At 44.4% G+C, this 26,288-nt stretch overlaps 1 protein-coding gene across 5 annotated transcripts in view; it reads left to right on the plus strand.

Moving 5' to 3' along the window:
* Window positions 1-26,288, plus strand: part of ARHGAP24 (Rho GTPase activating protein 24) — a 214,590-nt gene that overhangs the window by 124,959 nt on the left and 63,343 nt on the right. The window contains exon 1 of one of the 5 annotated variants that reach the window (XM_027652830.1): window positions 5,050-5,220. The exons of 1 other annotated variant lie outside the window; for it this stretch is intronic. The gene's annotated coding sequence lies outside the window, so the exon portion shown is untranslated. Of the gene's footprint in view, window positions 1-5,049; window positions 5,221-14,416; window positions 14,508-25,466; window positions 25,491-26,288 lie in introns of those variants that run through there. 3 more of the 5 variants (XM_027652829.1, XM_027652831.1, XM_027652832.1) reach the window with 3 other exon arrangements.

The following is a 26,288-nucleotide window of genomic DNA, read 5'->3' on the forward strand; positions in this document are numbered from 1 at the left end:
CCTCTGAAAACATTCCTGCCTTAAACTACTAAAACTGAAGGGAAGAAGAGGCTCAAATTCCATTTAAGCATGCATTATGAAAAAAAAAAAATTGCGTTCTGAAGTCATATGAAGGATTAAAAGTGATCCCAGTGAGCTCAGTTACAGTCTCTCCAGTAATGAGGGATCTTTTCATTGGGATGTGAAGCAAATGCTTTAAGTGGCAGACCCCGGATCTTAAGAGGCAGAGCAGAAATTACTAAGCAGTTGGTTTCATCAGTTCAGAAATATAATTTATTGCTGGTGATGGTACTAGGGAAAAAAGCAAAATGTCTGGCAAAGCAGTTTCCCTCATCTCTGCCAGCTGGCGGGAAAGGAAAACTTGTTGAACAGTCTGGATGAGGGAGCTGTGGTCAGGATCATGACATCTGCAGGCAGCAAAGTTGCTAAGTTTCCCATCTTGCTGTTCCTCCCCTTGTTCCCTGCCCACCTACACACACAGCTGCTCCCTGCCCGGGCAGTTCTGGTATCAACTGATGTCCAAAAACTTCAGGAACGCGGCCCCACAGTGCTGTGGCCAGTGCTGAGGCAGTCACTGAGACATGTGCTGTTTACAAATCATTCCTCTGAATATTCCTTGGTGCAACAGAGAGCAGAAGTGGGAGACAACAAAGGGAGCAGAGAGAGATTTCTTGCCTTTTCTATGAACTGCAGGAAAGGTAGGAGGTTATTTATAGCCTACTTTTTACTGAGGGAATTCAGAAGTTGAGAGCCTTATCTTTGACGTAGTGCACCTTGTGAGGCTATTGGCTTGTTTAGGTGAAAAGTGTAACTCACCTTTCGCACACAGAAATGGTGTTTATGATCTTGAATTGCTGTGCTTGATCAGAAGCCATAACTCCAGTGCTTTAGAAACTATTTTTAAAAAGGCCTGCCCTCCAAAAAGGCTAAGGTAGCCTAAGTGTAACTCACTCTTTTGCCTTTACACAGTGTGGAGACTCAAGGTCGTGGCTTGGACACTGATTAGGTTTTCAGCATTAGTTTTGCATTTGCTGGATTTTTTTTTTTCTTTTGAATTAACCAGTCCTTCAGAATATGGAATTATGTTCTGTACCATGCTTTACATTTCTCACGAGTGATTAACTCAGGTACAGTAACAGACAGGATTTGGGCTAACCCTGATTTGTGAGGAGGAATCCTACAGCACAAAGCTCTGGAAGTTTTGTCTCTATTAAAAAATGACCACTGTTTTCCAGGGCATTCTTGGGCCCAGGAGCTGGCGGTTGTTCTTGCTCATATGCTTTTGACCAAAACAGTCTTATGGGCTGGCTCCCAACCAAATTCATCTTGTAGTCTCTCCCACTACTGTATGGGACCACCATACTCTGAGGGATTTAGGTGGATGTTCAGAAGGAATTTTCTCAGGAGGACAGAGAGGTTTAACCTCAGCAGTTCAAATGATGCATACTTGCTGTGATGTGGTTCAGCTGTCTGCAGGGCGTGGCAGTAGCAATTCATTGTGAGTTCAGTAGTGAACTCTAAATCTTGGCAACTGTGGTCCAGTATTTCCACTCCTCTTTCCCTGCGTACTGTCAGCCAACATCTGACTCTTTTGAGAGTGACTGACTGTTGAATACTGACATCACTGGCTTGCTGCTAAACAGGAGAGGTGAATTAGTCTCCAAAACCACTGAAAAGTTCTCAACACCTCTTCACCTCCATCTTACCAGCACTGCTGGGCCCCAGGCTTTGGGAATAACAATCCAGGCTGGCACAAACACAGACCCACCAGTGTCAGCGGAGGAAGAGTTGGTGTGTGAACTGTTACAGAAGCTTCACCCCTACCCATCGATGGGCCCTGACAATATCTGTCCAAGGGTGTCAAGAGAGCTGGATGACGTTGTGAGGCTGCTGTCTTTGGGAAATCGTGGAGATTGGGGAACATCCGAGAAGGCTAGAAAAAGGCTAATGTCAACCCCACCTACAAGAAGGGCTTAGAGGAGAACCCAGGAAATTTGAGCTCCATCAGTAATTCCAAGTAATTTCCCAGTTCCTGGGAAAGTTACAGACCGAACCCTCCTGGGGGCTGTCACAAGAAAAATGAATCACGTGATTGGGAAAAGCCAGCACGGATTCAACAAGGGCAAATCATGCTTGGCAAACCTGATCACCTTCTATGGCAAAGGAACCTGTTTGGTCCAAGTGGGGTGAGAGGTGCACAGTGTCTACCTGGATTTCTCCAGGGCTTTGGATAGTGTTTCCCACAGCTTCCTTCTGGACCAAGGTAGGTGTTATGGTCTAGACAAGTGATTGATGTGGTGGGTGGGAGCTGTCTGGCAGGCAACACCCAGAGAGTGCTGGTAAATAGTTTCTTTTCTGACCTGTCACAAGTGGGCTCCCCTTGGGATTGATATTGGGCCCAGCACTGTTTAATATCTTCACAAGTGATGTGGATGATGGGACCAAGTGCACCCTGATGAAGTTTGCCAGTGATATCAAACTGAGTGAAGAAGTGGACACTTCAGAAGCGAGAGCCACCCTGCAGGAAGACCTGGATAGTCTGGAAGAGCGGGCTAACAAGAACCTTATGAAGTTCAACAAGGTCAAGTGTAAGGTCTTGCACTTTGGAAAACATAATCCGGAATTGCAGCACAGGCTGTGATGTGTCTAGCTGGGAGCAGATCTGTGGAAAGGGACCTGGGGGTCCTTGTAGACAGTAAGCTCAATATGAGCAAACGCTGCGCTGTTGTGGCAAAGGGAGCCAGCAGGATGGTGGGATGCCCCAACAAGGGCATCACCAGCAGGGATAAGGAATCATTATCCCCTTCTACTCTGTGCTTGTCAGGCCACACTTGGAATACTGTGTTCAGTTTTGGTCTCTGCTGTACAAAAAAGATGTGGACAGGCTGGAAGGGGTCCAGAGAAGGGCCAGAAAAATGATCAAAGGTCTGGGAAGACTGCCATATGAGGAAAGGCTGAGAGAACCTTGTTCAGCTTTGAGAAAAGGAGGCTTAGGCAACGCCTTATATCACCATTTTCCAGTGTTTAAAGGGTGGCTACAAAGACGCAGACTCTCTTTTTATAAGGAGTTGCATGGAAAAGGTAATGGTCACAAGTTACTCCTGGGAAGATTCCAATTTCTATCATCTCTCTATGAACCCAGCAGAGGAGAATCAGCTGCAGAAAGCAGGCTGCTCAGACCTGGGGGACAGGTGATGTCTGTAGCTCTCTCATTGTCCTTCTGACTGTGTAGAATTGTGAATTATTGAGAAAAACAGTGCTGAATGTGATACTTGCTTGACATAACTGCAAGAGTCTGTGACCTAGGGCTGCCTTCATATTAACAGCAGTGTTCTGTTGATTTCAGTAAGGGAAGGAGCTGCTGTGTAGTGTTGGAATATGATGTATTAGGAGAGGAATATTGCACTCCTATGGTGACTTCACTGGGTGCAGCTGGTCCTCAAAATGTGTTTTGAAGTAGTTTCTCGTTAGGATCAACTCATGGGAAGTAACAGATAGTGAAGTGAGACTAAATTAGTGAGAACTTTGTGCTCCGTTAATGCTCTTTCTCTCTATAAATAATAGCTAGGGAGTGGAGCAGGAATGAAGATGCTGTTATGTTTGTGGCTACCTCTGCTGCTATGTAGATGTTATAGGATGCCTTGCAGCATGTTTTGTCAGCAACAGAAAGGAGTAGAAGAAATTTGCCAGCCCTTTCCCAAGGGCAAAAATATTGCAGTTCTCCTGAAAAACAAATAAAATCGAAGCAAGGCTCAAAGATGTATGAGGGGAAGCAAAAATGTGGGAGACAATTTTACATTAGCAGCCAGTCTTATCGCTTTCAGCTTCTTCCCACAAAAATCAGCAAAAGAAAAAACAGCGTCTCTCCTCTGATATTCCCAGTAACTCTCCAGCTTTACTTTCATCCTAAAATTTTCCTTTAAAGTATATGTAACTAGAGATTTCTTTTTCTCTCTGTGTGTTTATGTATGTCACTAAGTATAGTCATGTAGCGACTTGGTATAGCACAGACTAAAGTCATAGATGGCCTCTGCTCATTGGTGTATATTATGTGATAGAATCTGGATTTTTAGATGCTTTTTCCTGGGTAATGTCTACTGGTGGTAGTAAGGCTTAACTCTTTATGCTTCAGACATCCTGGCTTGCTGTCAGGCATCCTTCACAGCTGAAGCAACTACCAGGAGAATCATTGTGATTTGCAGAAGGCCACAAGTGGCTGCTGCCAGCCATCATCTGCATCTTCACATTCTTTTGTGTGCCCCAGTGTGAATGTGTCTGAGTCTGATGTCCACTGACTGGAAGTCTCACATCTAAATCTGCATCTGGCATCCCAGCTTGGATATTGGCAGCAGTGCTGGCATCTTTGTCTTGAATGACATATTTTGCAACTTTGGTCTTCAGTGATTGTTTTCAGGCCACAGTAATGAAAAGCTTTGCAAAAAATAATTTCTCCTGAGGGTTTTTTTTTTCTGGACTTGTCAATCTGTGCCGTGAACTTTCATACATAGGTCCATTTTGTACACTTTTCTGCAGACCTTTTTAACTGCCCTGCAGGACAGACAGTTCTGTTAATCATCCTCTTGAGGTGTTAGGATGAAATCCTGCTCTGTTTCCCATGCCAGCACTAACTCCACAGTGGAAGCAGGTGTTCATATTATTAAAAACAAACAACACAAAGCCGAAAAACCCAACAGTGTGAAACTTTGATTTGCAGCGGGACATACGGATTTCTGAACAGCTCAGAGACTAAGGAGATATACTTCCTCCAGGGATCTTTTATCATAAAAGCAGCTTAAGTGACTCACTCTTTCCCTGAGGATATTCTTAAAACAACTCCACTCAGTTTGTCTTTTAGTGGTCAGAAAGAGGATTTATTTTGTGCTGTCTTTCAAAAAAAAAAAAAAAAAAAGAAAAGAAAAAACATCTTTTGAAGAAAGTCAATGGCCATATTTCCAGGAGGGTCTAGGCTGTGTTAAAGGTCTGTACCACTCACTAACGCATGGGCTGGCTGGCACTATCTTCACTCAAGCAAGTGCTTCAGTGAAAAATTCAGCGCTATTTTTAGTTCTCTTACAACAAACTGCTTGATTGTAAGGCCTGGGGAACTGTGACACTGTGATCGTGAGGGGTCTGCTGGAAAAGGCAGAAGGACGAGACAGGGCAGCGCGGGAGCTACGCCAAGGACTCCGGCCGATGCAGAAAAGCACACATCGCAAGCAGGTATTTTAAATCGTCTCGTAAGCCTTGATCTGCCCACGAAATGGATCTGCTGGTCAGAGCCAGGGCACGAAAGCGTTAGCTGGCTGGCTCTATCTCCTCCTGCCCTTAAAGATTTCATTCCATAAATTCCTGTCCTGACCGTCAGCTTTTAAATCGTCTCTCCTCGTTTCCTAGCCTTTTCTGGGATTTTACAGGATCTTTAAGGCAAGTTGGCAAATGGCAGTGGCGAAACAGAGATAAGTTTTCCCGAGCGAAGGCGTTCTGCTCGGCGGTGCCGGGGTGAGTAGCCTGTAGCAAAGTCCTCAGCGCCTTTCCCAGCGCAGGGCAGCGCCCGGCCGGGGGTCGGGCGGAGAGCTGGGGCTGTGTCCGAGTGTGGGCGGCCCCGCCGCCGCGGCCCCCCCGGCCCTGCCGACCCCGCCGCTTCCCGCAGCTCGGTCCGAGGCGCGGGGAGCCTGTCCCGGGAGGTTCGGGGTCCGCTACTGCGCTTCTCCCTTTCCCCCCCGCCCCGGGCGCGGTGGTAGCCATTCCAGGGCGGTGGAGTCACGGGCGGGACAGCGGCCAGCGGGGCGGGCAGGGCGCGCCGGGCTCCGGCTCCTCCTGCGGCTCCCCCGGGCCGTCCCGGCGGCGCGGGCTCCGCCGCCGGCCTGTGCCGGTCCCGGTGCCAGGTGAGCGTGGGGAGGAGGCTCCGGAGCGTTCGCTTCCCGGAGGGACCGGCAGCGCGTGCGGTGCCGCCGGAGGGGACGAGCGGCCGGATCCCGGGCAGCATCCCGCCCGCCTCCCGGCCGGTTCAAAGCGCCGGGGCTGTGTCACAGCCTCTTGCGGCGTGCTTTGTTGTAGGGACGAGGATCCCGGCCTGCTGGGGACACGGGAGCTCCTCGCGTTCGCAGGGTGCGGGAGCAGCGGCTGGGCTTTGGGCAAGGAAAGTTGAGTGTGTGTGCAGTGCCTTGGGGAGCAGGGCAGCGCTTTGCTGACTTGCGTTTGCTCCCTTTTGTTTTAACGCTTGCGAATCCCTTGCTTCAGAGTCAGACCCAGACTCCGGAGTGAGCCTTGATGCAGTTTAGCTGTACTGCTGTGTTTTAAAATAACTACTTGTGTTTCACCCTTAATGATACCATTATCTTAAAATAGCATGACGTGTTGCCTCCCTTGAGTTTCTTGGTAGAATACAAGGAAGGGGAACTGCTGAATTCCCATGAACTCTATGCTTAAAGATCCTGCCCAGCTTCCAGCAAGCTGAGCTGCTACAGCCTCCTCAGTGTACTAGAAATGGGTATTACCAAACTCTGCTCTTTGCTGTTGTCTGTGGTCGTGTGCTCTGCCTAAACTGTGCTTAAGGTGCGTTTGAGAAGACAGGTGAAGTGGCAGGTTCATAATGGGGTTTTCCATGTCCTCCTGTTGGATGTGTGTGTTTGTACATTAACAGTGCAGATGGTGCAAGCAAAGTAGCTGTAGCATGTGTTGGCTTATGTTTGCATGAACTGAGTTCACATAATTAGCTGATAATCAGTCATGTTCGTGTGAGATGAGATAGTTAAGTTTGGGGGCTTGTTTAAAAAAGAATCAAATACCCTCTTTTGTTCTCACTGATTCTGGCCAATCCAGATTTTTGTTCTCCCAAAACAGTCTTCAACACTGATTGCTGAGTTGCCAGTTTCAGCACTAGTTAAGATGCATTAGTTGACTTTTCTTCTGGGAAAGTGTAGAAGTGGATGAGATTTTATTAAAACTTCAGTGACAAATGTTTTAGAGCTGCGGCAAATAGCACTTCTTTGGGAGATGCTGTACATGTCAGTGTAGATGAAAGCTGTGTGTCTGCTTATGGTGATTAAATGCACAAATTTTAATAAACAGCTGGAAAGGTTTCCTGGATGTTTCTTAATCAGTGTTGCATCTTTCCATCCAGTTTATCCTGAGCATTTCATGGGCAGGTACCACACAAGCCATTTCTAGAAATACTCACTGGTATGTCGTAGCACTGTGTTTTTGTTTGCACAGAGGATACTTGTGCACATTACAGTCTTTTGATACCTTTGAGGTAAAGCAGTACAGGTCACGGCTGGTATGTGCTGGAATTAGCCTGGCACAGAAGACAGTCTGTGTGACTAACTGCATAATTTCATTTTTATATTCTTGTACCTCTGTACTGGAAAGACACGTAGCCCTCAAAGCAAAAGACAAATTCCATTATCTCTGAGATCCTACAGTTCTTCTCAACTACCTACAGACATTTTTCACTGCTCTGCTTGAAGGCAGCTCAAAATAGGCAGCATTTGAGTTGGTTTTAGGTAGTCTGAATATAAGAGGGAAGAGGAAGGTAGTTGTAATGCTCCCCTGAGAACTGTTATGAAGTGAGCATGTGTTTATACAATATTTGTGTATAAAATCCCTTTTTTCTCTTCCCCCAGATCCTTAAGCGTTTTAATTAGGTCAGTGGGTGAGATGCTCTGCTGGTCATCTGTCATGCCTTGAGCATAGTTGGAGAATGTGGTACTGCAGCGTTGTGTTCTAGCCCCCCAGTTCTGGAGCTGCTCATGGATATCGTAGAGCTCCTTTCCTCTTCTCTGCAGTATGACCTGCTGTTACCTCTGGGCTTCACTCTCCTAAATGGGGTTATGCTTGTACTTTAGTGTCTGTGCAGGCTCTGACATGGGGCAGAAATCTCATTTAAAGGAGGTGAAGTATTTTTCTGGCTTTATTGTTCCAGTTGGGAAGTGATGGATTGCACATAAGCAGTGCACCTGATATCTTTTGTGGGCTATAAATCCAAGCAATGCAGCTCAAAATCAAACTGTGAAGTCCAGACTGATGTTGTCATTTAAATGTCTGTTCAAAGAAACACTGGTTTCTGAACTACCAGTGAAAATGAGCAGTTGTCACATTCATTCTCATGTCCTGTAAATGCAGAGTTGTAAATCAGTTACGTAGTCTGTTTTAAAACTGCTTTCTGGGGGTTTTTTTGGTGGTTTTCTTTTCCCTGATCTTCATTAGCTAATTCAAGTAGAATTGGCTTATTAATTAAACTTCATTTTCTAATGAATCCAGCTCATTCGTTTTAAGCCAAGTCTGATACAAAACCAAACTCATTCTAATCATTAAATGAAGTCATTGACTTTTCTGTCTGCGATTGTCAGATGGTAGCAGATTACTGAAGTACTTAACCTGAATATTATCCACAGACTGCAGGTCCCTCTTCTTCCAAGACATAGTTATGAAGCACATTAATACAGTACATGTAAAAAATTGCAAGTTCTCAGTGTTCATTCGTGCTGGTAGGGCAGCAATTATAGCCTGCTCTTGGGAACAGATTTTTTTGTGAATAATGTGGGTTTTGATTTAATGATGAAAGTAAGTGTCAGACTTTGAAAACAACCTGAAACATATTGGGGTCAATCAGGTTGTCACAAGAGCTGCTCTGTATATGATACTTCTCAGAACCTTCCCCTTTTCCAAGCATGCAGGTAGATTCTGAATTCCTTATGAAAACCTGACCCCAGCTGTGGCAATGGCACTCCGGAAAACATGGCATGACTTTTACTGTCAGTGAAAGATCAGTGTATTTTTCAGGCTCCCAGAGATTTTCCTGCCTGCTAGTTGGATGCCAGAGTGCTGGGGACGGAACTGTGGGTCTCCAGACAATGTGCCATGGGCCAGGACAGAGCACCAGCTGCTGCAGTGCTCACCCTCAGGGTGCAGGTTTCCTAGCCCAGAGCTGTCCCCTCTTGTGACAGGACACTGCTTGGCCAGGACCGAGCTTGTCTCTGCAAGTAACATCCTCACAAACCCACAGGTCATCCACACAGTGCTGTCGCCAGGAGAGTGTCTGATTGCAGGAGATCCTTGAGGAGTTGATGTGACAGTTCTGATACTACACAGGTTGGACAAGACTGCAGATCAACGTTATTGGTAGTTTGTAGAGGTACCAAGCCAAACTTGGAGATACTAATATTGTTGTTATCTTTTTCCTGGTGCTCTTCTTGGCTAATACCATCTTTGCATGTAGCTGATAGGACCAGTGCACTTTTCAGCCCATTTGGCAGCAGGGTAAAGAGGTGGTCTCAGTTGTACACGAAACCAAAAAAGTCCAGTTTCTGTGGATGGGAAGGATGTCAATGAATACCTGAATTGACATTTCACACTTCGCCAGAAATAAAAGTGAAGCAGCAAGAAGCTGCAAAGATTGTTTGTTAAAAATAAGTATCATATCCTTGGAGATGGGACGGGCTTGAGCAGAAATAGAATATTTTGCTTGGAAGAGACCTACAGTGCTCATTTAATCCAACTGCCTGACCATTTCAGGGCTGACCAAAAGTTAAAGTGTATTATTAAGGACACTCTCCAAATGCATCAGTCTTGGGGCATCAACCACATCTCTAGGAAGAAAGCCTGTTCTAGTGTTTGATCACCCTCTCTGTAAAGAAATGCTTTGTGATGTCCAGTCTAATTCTCCCCTGGTGAAGCTTTGAACCATTACCATGAGGAAAATATAGGTGATACTCATCTGTGTACTAAGAATGCTTCCTGAAAATGTATGGAAGAGCTAACAACATCCAGCAGTTGATTCAGCTTCCTTGTTTGCATTCTGCTTCAGGCTTCGTTTGGTTCCCTTTATTCTCCCCATGGGATATCTCCATTGCAAACAAGCTGGATTTGTTATGAGGAAGTACTAGGTTTCCCATATTAAGTGAACAAAACCCCAAAATGTTTTCTTTAACAGTAAAAATCCACCATGCTTGTCTGTGGATTTTGAACATGTGCCACTTAGGGAGCTGATGGATGGTGTGGTGTTGCCAGAGGAAAGAGTATATTTTGGCACCATTTATTCATGTTGTCCCCTGGCCTACCATTGAGATTTTTGTTTCAGTATAGAAGAAAAGGAGGCTTAGTGGCTTTGGAGATCCGTTACTAGCATGAAAACTAATGAAGTGGTAGGTTGAAGGTGTAAAATGTAGGCCCAGAGTGACTTAAAATGTGGGAGAGATGGCCACGCAGTTGGAGCCTGCAATAAATGGTCAAAGATAAAATGGAAACATCTCTCCTTATTAAATGTGGTATGTGCAATATATTTATTTAGGCACTTAGAATCAGGAGAGCTGTGGCTGCTTTGAATAAGAAATGTATTCTCAGGAAATACTTTTTTTTCATTTAAACTTAATTTGAGGAGGTTTGAAAGTAGGATTCATTCTTGTGGAATTGGATTATGCCTTGGTTGTTATATTTTCCTCTTCTACATCATCTTGTCTTTCTAAGATCCACAAATAGCTTTTTCATCATGGTTGCTATTGGCAAAAGCCTGTAAATTGGATTTTTGGACACATACGAGTGAATCAGAAATGCTGTGGCTGGAAGTTTCAGAGTCATTAGAAGGAGGTGCTGAAGGGATACAAGGTCAGTTGGCCAGATTTAAGCAAACTGAAAGTTTTTTTTCAGAAACAGCATGGTAATGGTGATGACTTAGTGCCAGCAACCTCACTGCTGAATCACAGCATGATCTGCCTTTCTGCAGCCTATGTTAAGCTGTACCTCACGTGCTCTTTCTGCAGAAGTGAGCTTGTACACCTTACCCAGATCACACTGGATTCTCCAGTGACCACTGCTGGCAGGAGTGAACCTGGAACGACAACCAGGTGCATTTACTGACATCATGAAGAGAACAAATGAACATGGGCTTATTTTTGTCTTTTTTTCTCCTTCCAAAAGATGGCACAGTATAAAGGCATCTCACTTTGCCTTTCCCTGGGGGTACCCTGATACGTAGCAGAGCCTGTGTCTTGTGCTTGGGAGAGGTGAAGGGTAGGCCATTGCCTAAGAACAGAGGAGGCTAATGGAAGCAGTAGAGCAATGGAAAGAAGATGCTGAGATCCTTCATCGTAGAAGTTCTTACATTAAGCAGTCATTTGTCTGGTCCTAAAAGGATGTGAGGCCACTGCTGGCATCTGTCTGCTTTATAAAGGGCTTCGAATACCCTGAGCAGTATGTTGTTCACCAGGTAAAACAGAACGAACAGCTGTGTAAGTGCTTTGTCCCTACTCCTTGTACTCCTTCCAACCATAGGAAACCTGACATAACATCCTGAGGTTCACACGTGGTATAGAGAGAACTATTAGGGGAAAGAAACAGTGCTGTGGGGATTTGGGGCAGAGAAGATGACAAACTGCATAAACTTCTGGTAGCTTCAAGGGCACCCAAATGAACTGTCAGAAGTACTTGCCAGGCCAGCTTTCAAGCAGGACTACAAGTGCTCGCTTGGCTGTTGTTTACTTATCAAAGCATAAGGTACCCAGGCTCTCCTGGGAGTGTCACCCTCACCTGCCAGCCCTCCCTCTCTGGTCAAGTTGTGGTCCCCGCTGCATTTGCATCTTTCTGCTTAGCAAAAGGATCCAGAGCAACAGTGAGCACTTGTGAAATGGTGCAGGCATTGCTATGTAATCATTACATCAAGGACTCTAAAGTATTTGCCCTGATCCGTGACTTGACTTGTGATGCTGGCTGGACCAGCTAGCAGCTGGCAAATTTTTAAGCTGGTGCGTGGTATCTTGCTTTACAGCGGTATGTGTGAAATGCCCTGGGGGCAAAATCTACAGCTAACCCTGCAGTTTGCTGTGGTGGAAGCAGCAGCCTGTCCCCTGCCCTTGCACACATCTTCTCCCGTCCCTGTCTGCCTGTTGTTCACTCCCTGCAGCTCTGGAGATCTTGTCCTTCAACCCTGTAAGAACCCAGTCACTTGTAGCTTTCAGGTTCTGTACTGAAAGGAGCTGATTTCTTTTTCTAACACCAAAACTTGCAGGAGGCTTTAACTTAAAGCTAGTGATAAGTAGTAACGAGAGACATTTTTGCTTGAGCTCGTGTGGGCCCTCACTCTGTCTTTTTAAAGCGAATAATACACCAACTTTTATAGTTAGTAGTTTCTGCCAGGTATTGCTGATTGCAAATTGCCTTTAAATAGATTCCTTCCAGTTCACCGAGTAGCCTGTGAAAGTATTACCTTTCTGATGACAGTCCTGTAAAATCTCAGTTAAGGTACAGTGGGAAAGTATGTTGTAGCTATTTAAATTACAACTTTTTTTCTTTAAACGGGATCTTTATTTGACACACTTCACTTCAGATACGAACTTTGTGTCTCTGCTGGGTTGTTTTCTGAGTTTATGATGCACTTCGCATTCCTGTAAAGCCTTTCACTGGGTGTTCTTAAAGTCTTTGCAAGCTTTAATTAACTGAAAGTACTGTGTCTCCCCTGTGAGGTCCGTAAATATTCTTAATTGCTTTTTGCAGAAAGAGGAAAATGTGGTAGAGAAATTTTAAAGGAATTCACTAGTGCTGGCTGAAAAGCTACTGAGGAGGCAGGAGCAGAGGCTGTGATTCCTGAACCCTCTTTGGTGTGCACCATTTCTCTTTATTGCATAAGCATGCACAGGAATGGTGTAACCTAGTAGAGGGAGGCAAAGATGTAGGTCAGGTTTCCTTTGTCGGTACATCTTCTGCTTTTCAACCTGTGAGTTGCTGAAAGCAACAAAAGCCTATGGATGAGGGAGTCTTTTCAAAACTGGTCAAAAAAGCAACAAGCAACCCCTGAAAGCCACAATCCCCTCTGAAGAGCTATTTTTAGGAAGCTAAATCAAAGAAGAATGCCCTGGAGGGATCCGTACACAAAGTTTCCGTCTGGCTGCCTTTGGATAGCTTAAAGTTTTAATGCACTTGTCAGGCTGTTGCTGTTTGTGCGTGGTGAAAAACAGGGACCAGAGTGAGTGGACTGTGCTGATGGCACAGCATAGCTGCTGTGTGGTGTCCTGCCACACAGGGAGGGGACAGATCCTGCTTCAAGGCTGCTCGTGCCAAGCCCAGTAACTGGAGGTTTTGGAAAGAGGCAACGTGCAGTGTTAAGATGACTTTCCAGCCCATTTTGATCCAAGGATGTTGTTCCTTCTGTCCTGAGTAAAAGGGAAAAGAGATTTCAGCTGTGTTGTTGCTGACTATCAGAAAAATGGCAGCGTGTAGAACATGAGCAGGAAGTACCATATGTATTGGTAGCAATATGTGATATCAGCCCAGTTTTAAGGACCACCAAGGAAGGAGATTTAATGGGGCATCACTGTTGTCCTTCCACAGCTGTGAAAATCGGTTAGCTGTGTCTGTCCTGTCCTCTACACCGTGTGGAAGTTCTTTTTTACCCTTGAGTACCTGATTGTTTACTTTTGCTGAAGGTAGAATGACTCTAATCACAATGTTGGAAGGACTTCGAGGCTTTATTCTGCATTTGAAGGTCCTGAATGCAGCATGTTGTCACCCTGTTTGGGGCAGGAGGGGACAGCACAAGCTGCTTTGTTGTTGAGAGAAAAGGGAAGAAAGCATTGGCACTGATGTGAGTCACAGTGCAGAAGTGCCATGGGAAGACAGTCCTTGCTGCTGGTGCTCTGAAACACTTCGCTGGGAGCTGAAGCACTACTGGCTTTGTACAAAGCAGGCTCTTAACTGTGAGAGTTGAAAGGAAGCAGAAAGCAGCTGAGGCGAGGAAGGCAAAATCTTCATTTTCTGAAGCCCTTGTCAGTGGTTATACCATTTTCTTTTACCAGGCACATGTTAAATAGATATAACAGTAAGTGCAGTCATGCAACAACAAATTGGGTGAGTTGATTTAGGTGAAATGAGAATCGATGAGGAGTTAACTCTAGATTTATTATTGCTTTGACATTTGCAGCTCACTTTTTTTTTTCCTAGAAAATAAATCACCTTTTTTTTTTTTACGGGGACACTAGAATGGAGGCTTAGATACAGCTGATGTTTATTTCAGCTCAACAGATCAGGAATAAAAGCATGTTCCTGTCATGAGAGCAGAGCTACTTCTCCCCAAGAAAGCTTATTTAAAGCAGGGAAAGCTGGAGACATTACAGCCACGGATTCCTGTGGCCTTGAACTGTGCTGCCACAGGGTAGTTGTTGAAACAACAGTTATCATCTTAAAATTGCTTTGAATTCCTGCCTTGAGACTTTAATTGGGGAGTTGATATAGAATTGGCTGATAGAGAAGAACTCTGATAGATCATGGGATGACTTAAGACACATAAACAAGAGCAGGTGCTGGTAATACTCATTTTAAACCAGAACACAATAAAGAGGGGCAGGCCCACCATCTGGTATGTAAATGCTGAACCACTTTATTAGCAAACAGACCACGCCAGTCAGCCATCTGAACTGAAGGGAGGCTTGAATGGGGAGTATATTACCTATGGCATGGGAAAGTACTGCAAGGTGAAGCTTTCAGCCTCAATTCCCAGGTACCAGGACATAGGTTGGGTAGGTATTTTTTTGTGTAAGAAATCAGTGTGGTGATTTTGCATTAAGGATGCTCTGCCTTATCTCCTGTGGCTATTGCTGTTAAATTTGGAATGTGAGAGTGATTTAGATGGTTAAATGATACTTAAACTGATACACTGAAGTGATTTGTTGCTTCATGTAAGATTGTGCATCCGTAGTTATCTGTTGATTTGTAAATCTAAAAGATGATTCGTAAACAGAAAAGATTGTTTCGCAGCGTATTTTAGGGGCTCGTTGTTGTGTGCATTTTGGATACTCAGTACTTCTGGGTAAGTTGCAGTTCAGTGTTTAAAACTTGTAATAACAGTTTTTATGCAGCTTCTAACAGATACAGGCAGCAGCGCTGTGCTCATGAATCCACATTGACGTTCCCTGCCCGTTCCAGAGTGCTGACATGGCATTCCCTGAGGACACAGGTGCCTGGCAGCAGCCTGGCATGGCAGGTTGGCACCTCTCCTCGTGTGACAGGGAGCTGTGCATGGCCATGGCGGCTGCCTGCCCCTGCTCAGCCTCCGGGTCACAGCAAACCCAAAAGGGGACCCTGCTGCAACCAGGGAGCAGGATAAGGCATTTGCAAGCTGGGGCCTCATACCTGGCCATGCCTTCACAGGGTGTTAAGCCTATAGGAAATAATTTACTGATAGCAGGCTAGATGCCTAGGTGTTTGTCATACAGTTCCAAGTACTGAATATTTTAAAAAGAGTGGAAAGTTTGAAATTTCCTTAATTGTGACAGCAAGAAATTGCTAATACAGGCAAGGGACTTCAGTGTTAGAAGTATTCCAGCTTGGAAGAACTTGTTTTCTCTTGGCAGATGGGGAAAGCCCCACAAACTCTTTCGCTTCTTATCCCTTTTTCCTGTTGTCTGCCTGTGTCGTGTTTGCCGTGTTGCAGATGGTACCAATGTTTCTCTTGCATCTTATTATGAACTAGTGAAAGTCTGTTCACGTAAACAGCCGGGAACTAAGGCCAGGACAGAGTGGACCTGGCCTTTAGTTTTGACAGCCTGTCTTCAGACAGTTCATGGTAGGATTCCCAGTGGTGGAGCACCTACATGGGGAAGAGAATTTTTCCTTTTATAATTTTTTTCATTTTTTCTCTAATTAATGTGACTAAAATCATCATCTAACAGCCAAAGACAGGCTGGATCAGGAAGGACTTCTTGGTCATAAGCAGACAAAATGCAGGATTGTATAGATGAATAATTACTGGATCTGGAAGAAGAAATGCTGAGATGTCACTGCTTAAAATTTTCTTTGTTAGCTTTCAGTTTAGGGAAAACTGACAGGCTTGAGGATAAAAATGTAGCTTTAGTCTGGAAAATGTAATTTACTGAAAACACCCTGTTGGTGGTAGGTATGTGAGCATTAGCAGTAGTGAGATCCAAGCAGTGCAAAACTGGATGACAGGCATGTTGTTATTCCGTAATCTGTAGGATCAACTTCAGTTATGATAAAATCACTGCCGTGCTGTTCATCACTTTTTTTTTTTTACACACTCCCTTGGGTTTTGTAGCTATTTTCTACTTCAGCACCTACCATCTTATTGAAGTATTGGATCAGAATTTTGGCTAATTCCGAGTGTATTGCATTCATTCAGAACACTCAGTATATTCTTCTAGTGCAGCTGAAACCACGCTGTGATCTGAATTGCATGACTAAACTGAAAGAATCTGCTTAGATTCATTGTTTGCACTTAATATCTAGAGAAGATGGTTGTTGTGTATTCTTATACCACAAAAGAAATAAGGATATCTGGACCTGCATAACACCGTGGATTTAAGTAGTCTGCCATCCCCTCTTGCAGGCCACTTTTACATCTGGCAAATCAAAGCTGTGTTTTCTGAAGTGAAATTTTTAAAAACCTTGAACAGCATCCCCAAAGGAAAGCCTGTTCTCCAGTGGCTCGCAGCTGGCTGACTGGGAGGCAGCCCCCTGCCCACTTCAGGGCACAAGGTAGAGTGGAGCAGCTTCATGCTGCTGCAGACAGGACAGGCATTAACAAGGAACAGCTCTTCCGTGTAGAAACCGCTGTGGCAGCGTAATCTTTGTCCAGGGCTGTTTAGGCAGCAGTCTGAGCTTCCCTAATGGGAATAAAACATACATTGGACCAGTGGTGGAGAACTGCACGGATATGGCCTGTTAGCAGCTGAAGGTGGGGGGCTGAGCCAGCACAAAGCAGCGTATCTGTGCTATCTGAAAAACTGGAAAAGAAGTTCGGACTGGAAAGGAGCAGCTGTAAGGAGCAGAGGTACCCTGTGTGCTCTTTGGTTTTGTACTGGGCGAGTAAAAGGAGCAACAATGACTAAAGGGACATGGTGTTTGTGGTGAAGTGCAAAAGTCCCTTTTACCCTGGAAGTTACAAGTTGTCCCAGGGTAAATATCACCAGGTGAAGTTCGTTGTATTTCTGATTGAATGTGTTTGCAAGCACTATGGTCTGTAATCATGTAAAGACATTTACATCTCTGCAGCATATACTGGATTCTGTTTGCAAGAGCTTGCATCTGTTGAAAGTTATCTGTAATGTGGAAATTTTAACTTCAGTCAGTTCCTTGGAATGAGCATATAGGACCTGTGGCTATAATGCACCTCCAGCTGAAGGGCAGAGCAGTGATTTCTGATGAGAGATTTCTACTGTGTCTGTTCTGGAAAAGGCTGCGTGTATGTCATCATGTGCTATGAATAATTCCCAGCGCTCCTGACAGAAGAGAAGTCTTGTTTAGGAATTTCACATATTTTAGGTAGTAGAAATAGAAATTATTTTTCTTTCTTGGAGAGAATCATTTCAGTAAGTCCTACTGCAAGGCAGGCTTACTTATGGGTGTGTTTGGTTTTGGTTTTTTTCTCATCAAAAATGAATCGTAATGTTAAGGAAAAAACCTCTGGACTTCCCAAAATAAGATCAGAATTAGAACAAATGAAGAATGTGTTAAATCTGTGCTGCAGACATGCTGTAGCTATTAGAGATCACAGTGGCACAGAATTGTGGTAGGTTGGAAAGTTGCCAGCAAACAGCAAAATTAATTTTAGTCTTATACCATGTTCTCGTGTCAGAGACTTCATAAAAATCAGTACTTTTTTACCATAAGCCTGCTGTGAGAGAGATTTTAATGCAGCAGAAATAGAGATGCTCAGATTTAGAACTGAATGGAGTGAAAAAGAATAATAGGGTAAAGTGCTTTTCTTGTAAATAGGCAGGGGAAATAACATCCTGAAGTATGTTAGTATTCCAGGGTGTTCTGTTATACAGCTCTGAGGAAAAAGCTGGTAATGTAACTCAAGAAAGAAATTTGGATTTATTGTGATTGTCTCTCAGAGGCAATTTTCAGATGACCTGTGAAGTACTGGAAGGTTTATTTGTGGCACCTTTTCCTTCCAGTGCTATACTTCAGCTGTCAACCTTTTTATGTGAATAGAGTAGCTGGTGAGATGGGAGCTGTTAGAGAGGAAGGAGGGAAGAATAACCTGGAAGGAATGGCTGCAGCTGTATCACCTCCATACCTGGCTGTACCAAAGGTCAGGAGAGGTCAGTTGCCCCAGATGCAGGAGTTGCCCAAAGCAGAGCTCCAGAGGCTGGGCAAGGGCTAAATGTGACAGGGTAATAATTTGCAGAGATTGCAGATGTGGTATTTTGTATCATCTCAGCAAAATTTACAAGCTGCTGGCAGGATGGAATTAGAGGTAGTACTCATTCGATATTTGGTAGTAACTTTTTACATCTGGATAGAAAATACTCCTTGCTCTGATAATTAAATTCCTTATTTTTTTTCCCCTCTCAAGTTTCAGTCTTCCTTCTGCTGGCTTTGGTATTACACTACATGTAAGTTTTTTTTCATGCTCTTTTGCTACCGCCGAGTTGGAACTGACTCCTTCAGTTTATTCAGCCAACTGTGTTCATAAAGGACTTTGCTTCTAACCCAGATGCCGAGGAAAGCACTTTTGTTCATGGGTCAGCTCCCTCAGCACAGTAGTGTACTGGGACTTGCCTGGATAACTCCTTTGGTATCTCATGCTTGAGTTGTCTCCTGTTCAGGGGCTGGGCTCATATCAGTGCATGCAGGGAAAAGGCAGTAGCATCTCACACCTGCCCTCTCCTTAGCACTCCTGGTGCACCTACATTGAGGTTAGTTACACGGGGATCTGGATCAGCTGAGGCCTGTCCCTCTGGAGAAAGCAGGATTCCAAAGTGTGTAGAAGTCATTCAAGCACAGATAACCTGAATGCCTTCTTAGCACAGGTTTCTGCTCTTTGTTATATGGTGTGGTGCAGTTCAGTTGCAAGGCTTAGTTCACAAGGATGGGGTCTAAAATATTTTCTAACTGTTTTGAGGCTCAACTTGAATGCACGTGGTGGTGGAGGCAAGAAATGCCATGTTTTGCTGAACCGTTCACAACAGTGTATTTATCTTTCTATTTATTAGGCCTTTCAAGCTTTAGTATCATATAAACCACATGTCTACCAAATCTAATAGTAATTGCTCATTGTCATGGTGTCATGCCTTGCTAGCACAATACGGGGAACATGCAGGATGCCTGGGACAAAAGAGGTCCCTTATGGCACCTGCACATTTTACTTTTCCTGCCCCTTTCCAAGCACCTGCAGGTTTTTGTCCTTAGTTCATGTTGGTTTCACTGTGAACAGAGGCTCATATTCAGGAACTTGCTGTTCAGCACAGCTTTCCAGGAGAAATGTGAACGTGATGAGCGTCCGTGACCTTTTTGTCCTTGGCCGTAAAATCTTTCCATTGTATGCAGCCTCATGTACAGCAGGTTGGCATTTGCCTCCTTGAAACGTGTTAGGGATTAACCTTTTGCAAAAGCAAATTGCAGAAGGCAAAACCTGCCTGCCAGTGCAGGCTGTCACCTCTCTCCTTACTGGAGTGTACATCTGCCCCTGGCTTGGGGCTCCATTTGGTTTTTGGCAAATAAAAACATCTGCCTTGTGTCAGTGAAAGGAGCATTTTTAATGAGGTTCTTGGGAGACCTTGTGCACTTTCCCCTGAAATGTAAATTTACCCAGGGATGGAGATTATTTTGGAAGAGCAGGAGCAAAAAAGTGATCCCTTTGTTGTGAAGATGGAGAAAGCAGCCTGGTGGCAGTGTTAAAATGCCTGTGCCTTTAATTAATGTTGACTGAGTCTGCTCAGAAGAGAATGGTTATATTATGTGCTGTGGCTGAGGGGATGTTGAAATACAGGCAGGAATAATCAGGCAGGTTTCAGTCAGGGCTGTCATCACTGTTGTGTTTCTTTTTGGCTTTTAAATCCTTTCCCTGCTTGCTAAAAGAGCAATTCACAGAACCCCCCTCCTTGTGGAAGCTTGTTTTATAGTCTTAGCTTTCCATTCCCAGATGAAGAAAGTTGGGAAAATACAAGAGATGGAAGACTGCGAGAGTAACAAAGTGTAAATTAGTTGGAAATAAATATTTTGCAATATGTTAAATACCATCTGTGGACTAGGACATACATAGTCTCCTTGTGGTGGAGAGTGATGGAAGCATTCTTGAGAAAAAGAGGACTAGGTTTCTATGGGGGAATGAGTGGAAGAGAGGGAGAGGAGAAATGAGACCAGGAGAGGCTGCTACTGCCCAAAAGTGCCTTGAGCAGGCAAGTGTGGATGGTGGGGGAGAGCAGAGGGGAAAGGGACCATGCTCTGGATTGCCTGCATTAGCTTTGGGGGTCAGATCTGAAGGCCAGAATCGAGGGCCCAGGTACTGCAGTTTTGGTTCCTGTGGCTGAAGGTGGCCTCCAAGAAATTCCCCTCAGAGGCACAGCATGGGCATGCTGGCCCCAGGAGCTCAGCTAGCAAGAGATACCAAAGGAAAGGTTAGAGTAAGGGAATGATGTTGCTGTTTGCTAAGTTGACAGATAGTAATTTTTCTGCCTTTTCCATATAACTTTCTAAGACTAACTCAACACATGGATCAGATGTGCTTTGTACTTCCTCCAGCATAAGGAAACCAGGGATAACAGTGTTACAGATGGGGTGACTCAGGACAAGGCAGGAAGTGCCAGAGGTTGGGATCAAAACATCTGGGGCAGGGCTGCCCCACTGAGTACCCCAGAAAAAGGAGAGGTCTTTGCACAGGAATGTTGCTCTGTGGCAGAAGCCAAGTGAAGGGCTGACACTGCTGACTGGCAGCATGCAAAGGAGTGAATAGATTACAGTGTGGGTGACATCTCGGAACATACATTACTTGTTTTCTAAATGTATTTCCTCAATGTAGCAAGGAAATTGTGTGGTTGAAAGGTGAGTGCAACTGGGTATCAGATAGATAGTGGAGAGGCACTAACTCAGAAGTATCCCAGTATAAGACTTCCAACCAGAGGACTCCAGTTTGGGATATTAAACAGTCCTTTGCTGTTACTTCCACTTCAGTGATTATGCATTTCTTTTCAGTTTGGCTATTGAACATACATTGAGATCAAAGCTGGGAGGGCAGAAACATTTGTTTGCATTTATGAACAAAAGGATTTTAAATCATCGTTTGGAAACATGAGAATTCAGATCAGCTTTCATACTGACAGGCAGCTGCTTGACACAGGTCAAGAAACTGGGCTCCATTTCATGGGCTTCAGCCCAGACTGGACCTGCTGGCCCAGGGAGTCCCATGCCCTTCTTGCTGCTGGGATTCTTCTGTTAAACCAGACAACACAAACACATCTGTCTGGTTCTGTACAGTGACAGACCAGAGAAATTGCTGCTGCTCTTTGTGCCTTATATTTAATTCCCCATATCGTGTATTTAATTGCCCATCTTAATGGTTTGTTACTAGAATTACAAAATGTCACCTTGCTCATAAAATAAGCAAAATACCACGGTTGGCAGCTGGATCCCAGGTAGTGCGTTGCCATGGTATCAAAACAACTTGGCAGCAGTCACTGTGCCCATGGACGAGGTATCAGTGTGATAATGAATGTTTAAGTGTTTACACTCATTTTACTCTAGGCAGGTGAACGTGGAGGAGAGCAGAGAGGAACTGAGGAACGGAACAGATGGTGGCTGGAGGCGGTGCTTGGTGCCTTAGGGAGCTGTGCTTAGGCCATGGGTGCTGCCTGCAGCCATGAAGAGGCTTGTGCATTGCCCTGACCTCACAGTCTCTGCAAGCAGTGTTTCATTTATTCAAAACCAAATTTCCAAGACTAGAAAAAGTTATTTTGTGTTAACCAACGCTGGGGTGCTCTAGTAAGAGAGGGCTGGAAGGCTTGCTTGATATTCCTGTGCGACTGAAGCTATCCATGAAGTTCATTTGAATTCACCAAATGGGTCAGGTAAAAAAATATGAGTAGATTTTCAACAAATAATGAGAAGCTTTTGAAAAAAACCTTACCTTCCAAAATTACCAAGATTGCTGTTAAAATATAGCATCAAACGAAAGTAAATGCTTTCATATTGCATTACTGTGTATTTTTATTGCTCTGAAATGGGCATGTGCAGTTTTGTTATACCAAGGAAGCCAAAAGTCGTTTTCCATCAAGGAAGTGACTGTTTGACTGTCTTTGGCCAGCACTCCACAAACTTACTTATTCACATAGCTATAAATATCTTAATATTTTCATATCTACACATTTTGATTTATAACAGCAGCAGCTAAAGAAAATAACTGCTTTCCCAGTCTCCAGTAAACTGCTGAAAAATATTCTCACATATGCGTCTTTTCCTTTTTTTCCTGAGTTACACACATTACAGAAGAAACCTGATGATATGAAAATGTGTGTTGCCTTTGGGCCACAGCCTGTGATGGATATACAAAAAAAAGATTTATGTGGGGATCAAAGGTATTGTTGAGAGAGATTTTCATAAACAACAGTGACAAAGGCAGAGGTCCCTCAGAGTGCCCAGTGACACAGAGCACACTGGATTCCAAGCTGTGGGGTGAGCTAAGGAAACACTGACTTTCAGTTAAAAGCCGACCTGATTTCTGGAGCTGTCTGAACCATGTTTTCCTTCACCCTTCTGCTCCTTGCTATGCAGATGTGTATGTGTGTGTGAGGGACACAGCCTGAGGGACAAGAGAGCCTGTCCTCTCCCTTATATTGCTTTTCTAGGCAGGGTGTTGCAGGAATCTCAATGACTTTGTTTACCCTCCTGCCTCACTCCCTCATCCACTCACATCCCCGTGCCTCTTGATTTTTGCTGGCTGGACTGCAAACACATTTAAAAAAATAAAAACATAATACTCGTGTGTCAAAGGTCACATTGTTCCTGTGGAGGGTTAATTCACAGAGCCTGGGGCAGGCTGTTGATACCTGGCTGGAGAGAGGATGGGGAAAAAGGCTTGGTCATGCTGCTAAGTGTAATCAGTAGAGCAGAGAGCTTTGCTTGGGATGGAGCCCTTTGTTTTCTTTCTGGTTGTTTTTTTGTTTGTTTGTTTTTGTTTTGTTTGTGTTGTTTGGGGGTTTTTTTTTAGATAAGCAGAGGTTTGTATCTTGACTGAAATAGCAGGTGATACAGTTTGATGAAAATAAAGTGGCAGTGTTTCAAGGACAACACAGATGTGATGTATTCTTTTAATCTTTGCAGCCCTAGAGGGAATGAACCTGGGTGGGTGCAAGGCTGGCTGGACAGTGCTGCTGCCAGGCAAAGGCTTCTGCCATTCAGACAGAGCTGTGGCTGCTTCTGGCACATCCCTTCCCATTGGCTCCAAGAGAGCCAGGCCTGAAGGCATCTTTTGAGGCTATTTGTTGTTTAAGCCCTGACTCTGATTTCCTCTTTATGGGGCCATTAGCAATTTGGCATCTGCTAGCAGCTAGAGTCTTCACTTTCTCATAACTGGCTTTTATTATCCTTCCAGTTATAAAGGCCTCTTGTAAAGGGGAGCTCCCCATGTGCATTACAAAAAGGCATAGCTGAGGGCCAGAGCTATGCAGAGGTAGTAGTCCTCATTCTGAGAGCTGAGAGTTAAGTCCCCCATTCTCTTCTCCTCTGTGCTGATCCCAGCACACAGCCTATACTGGGTGTTACATGAAAAATAGCACGTACTGAAGGCACAAAGTCCTGATTCAGATCTCACCTCTACCAGAATGTTTCTAGGGGAAGGGGCTCAGGTGCTGTGTTCTGGTCCAGGGCAATCCCTAATGAGAAAGCTTCACTCGGGTAGTTACTGCATTTCTGTCTCTGTGATTTCGTCTGCCTTGATGCTCTGTTGTTGTCTGGGTTGCTATGGCTGTGCCAGCATGAGGTTGGCTCCCCTGCAAGGAATCATGAAAAGAAGTGGCTGCCTTTCTGCTCTCTTATCAAAATATGCCACTGGTGCTCAGCAACCTGGAAGGCCCCTGTTTGTTAATAAATCCATGTCTGTAGTAGCCAGTTGTTCAGCACCTCTCCATGCCTTTCCGCTGTACTCATTGTGGTGGTTACGAATGCCTTTTGCAGGTGCTGAGAATATAGTTGAGCTGCTGTTGTTCAGCCCTTTAGAAATAAACCCTGTATGAGGCAGCCTGGGCTATTAACCCTGTTTTAGGGGTCTTGATTTAGGAAAAATGCCTCCAGTGAAAGCCCATCAAGCTGCAGAAAACAGCATTGCTGATGGCAGGCAGCAGCCTGCCTGCTTCGCTTCTCACTAGATGTATTTCTTTGGGGTGTCACCTGCAGCACAAGGTGCCATTAGACCTGGCTTTATGGAGAGATGAGAATATCTGCTTCCCGCAAAAGCTGTTGCCATAGCAGCTATGTGCTTTAAGAATTGCTTCCTAATGTAATCTGGGTATTTAAAGTGTACTCTAAGGGTTAAATGCAGTACATAACAATCAGTTTAAGAGCCAGCATGGTCGGGCCTTATGCTAAGCCATGAGCATAACTGGAATCAAGCTTTTGAGGCCAACTGTCCTTAGCCAAGCATCTCCACAGCCGTGACATCAGCAGTACGTAGGCATGTCACGTTCAGAATTGCCTTCTGTAAGCTGACTTATCTAGCTGTGTTAAAATAATACCACAGGTTACTTTTACTGCAGCCTGGGAGAGTGTGCAAGTCTGCATGTTTTCCATGACTAGGCAGATTTTAACCGTAACGAGAACTTAAAAAGTTTCAACGATGCAACTAGACCAAGTTTAAGAAAGAGCCACCCGAGTCTGGGGAAGACAGAGACTGGTTTGTGTGTTTTTCCACTGCACATATATGAAAAGACATACTCTGAGAGAAATGAGGCTTGAGCTGCAAATGCAAGCTCCAGCATGGTTAAATTCCTGACTGGCTTTTTTTTTTTTTTAATGCTGTCATGTATGATCGATCTCTAATTTCTGCCTTCTGGGAAAAGGAATTTCGGTGTAAACTGTGTTTTCATTCTCCCCTTGCCACATTAGCATGGAAAATGGTAAAATGTCATTTGTTTGTATAAATATTTTACATTTCCATTTTTCATTCGTGTTGTCTTAAATCAAAATTTCTTGGAATTGTAATAGTCTAATTTCATTGAGGCCCTTTTGTGAATTTATAATGAGAGGTTAAATGAACAGAGAAGAGGGGAAATGAGCATTTTGTCGGATTCTTGCACAAAATAGGAGTTCAGGACCATAAATCCCACTGGTATTTCATTGCATTTGGAGTCCAAGGGCTGCATGCAGTGCAGGGTTACATTCTGACTAAAATCTTTGTCAAATTAGAAACGTCATCCGTAGCTGACTAATGGACTATAGTGCTCCTTTGTGTGCCTGGTCTAGCTTTGAGCTGAGGACCCACGAGCACCATCTCCTGTTAAGCTTCGTTGTCATGAACAGGACCAAACATCACCCTGCGCATGCACATATTTCTTCCCCTGGTTTCTGTGCTGTAGTCAGTAGGTTTTGGAGGCCTTTTTCAGTAATCAGTCCTAACTGTGGTCATTGAAACCCACAAGTGAAACAGGACCGGGTCAGAAATGTGCCATAGTGGGCCATGCATGGAGGTCCCCTGGTGCCCATGGCGCAGGGTGGACAGGCAGCATTCTGTGAACCTGTTCAGAGCAGATGAACTCCCACCAGAGCAGGTTATTACCTGCAAAGTGTTTGCTTAGCCCTGAGACAGGTTTCTGCATGGTATCTGCACTAAGCCACAGCCTGCTGCTCCCCCACAGCTCTGTACTGTCTTTAGGGGACCCATCTGTAATCTTTATGGCTGCACATAATTATCCAAATACTTTAAAGCACCTGGTAGAAATTGCAGTTTCCAGTTAATGTTTGTCTGCAATATCTTGAATTCAGAAAACTAGGAAAACACCCTTCTCCTTCCTCTCCCTGCCATTAATTTTAGCTTTGCAGGTATCATCCATTGTGTCCCAGAAGAAGAGTTGGTGCACGAGGGCCCATGGCCAGTCCTGCACTGGTCACCTGCAAATAAACTGCTCTGCCACCGTGACCACTGGGTGACTTGGAGCCAGAGGAGTCCCCACATGCCTCTGTAGCCTGTCCACTCCAGCTTAGTTTGCAAAGACCACTTGCAAGTTTGGACTAGGAGACGATGTACATTATTACATTTCCAGCCTGAGGCTTACAATCTCTACTTTTTGATCTCACAGTTTACTAACTATATATTTTTTTCAAATATATCAGAGTAAAATAAATTTATCATTAATTCTGTCTCATTTTTCTTAACTATACCAGTGTATGCTCCAGGTTATATATTACCAAGCTGAATTACAGACACAGTATGTTGAGTTGGAAATATCATCCTCAATAGATATTGCAGTCACTGTGCAGTAATAACATACCTGTCACATCAATATGTAGGGAGCCCTAACAGCATGGTTTAAAACCTTTTTAATTGTACTCTTTGTACTGGAACTTAC

Source organism: Corapipo altera, unplaced genomic scaffold (assembly GCF_003945725.1).
Source record: "Corapipo altera isolate COAL_440 unplaced genomic scaffold, ASM394572v1 69, whole genome shotgun sequence".
In the NCBI taxonomy this organism is placed as follows: domain Eukaryota; kingdom Metazoa; phylum Chordata; class Aves; order Passeriformes; family Pipridae; genus Corapipo; species Corapipo altera.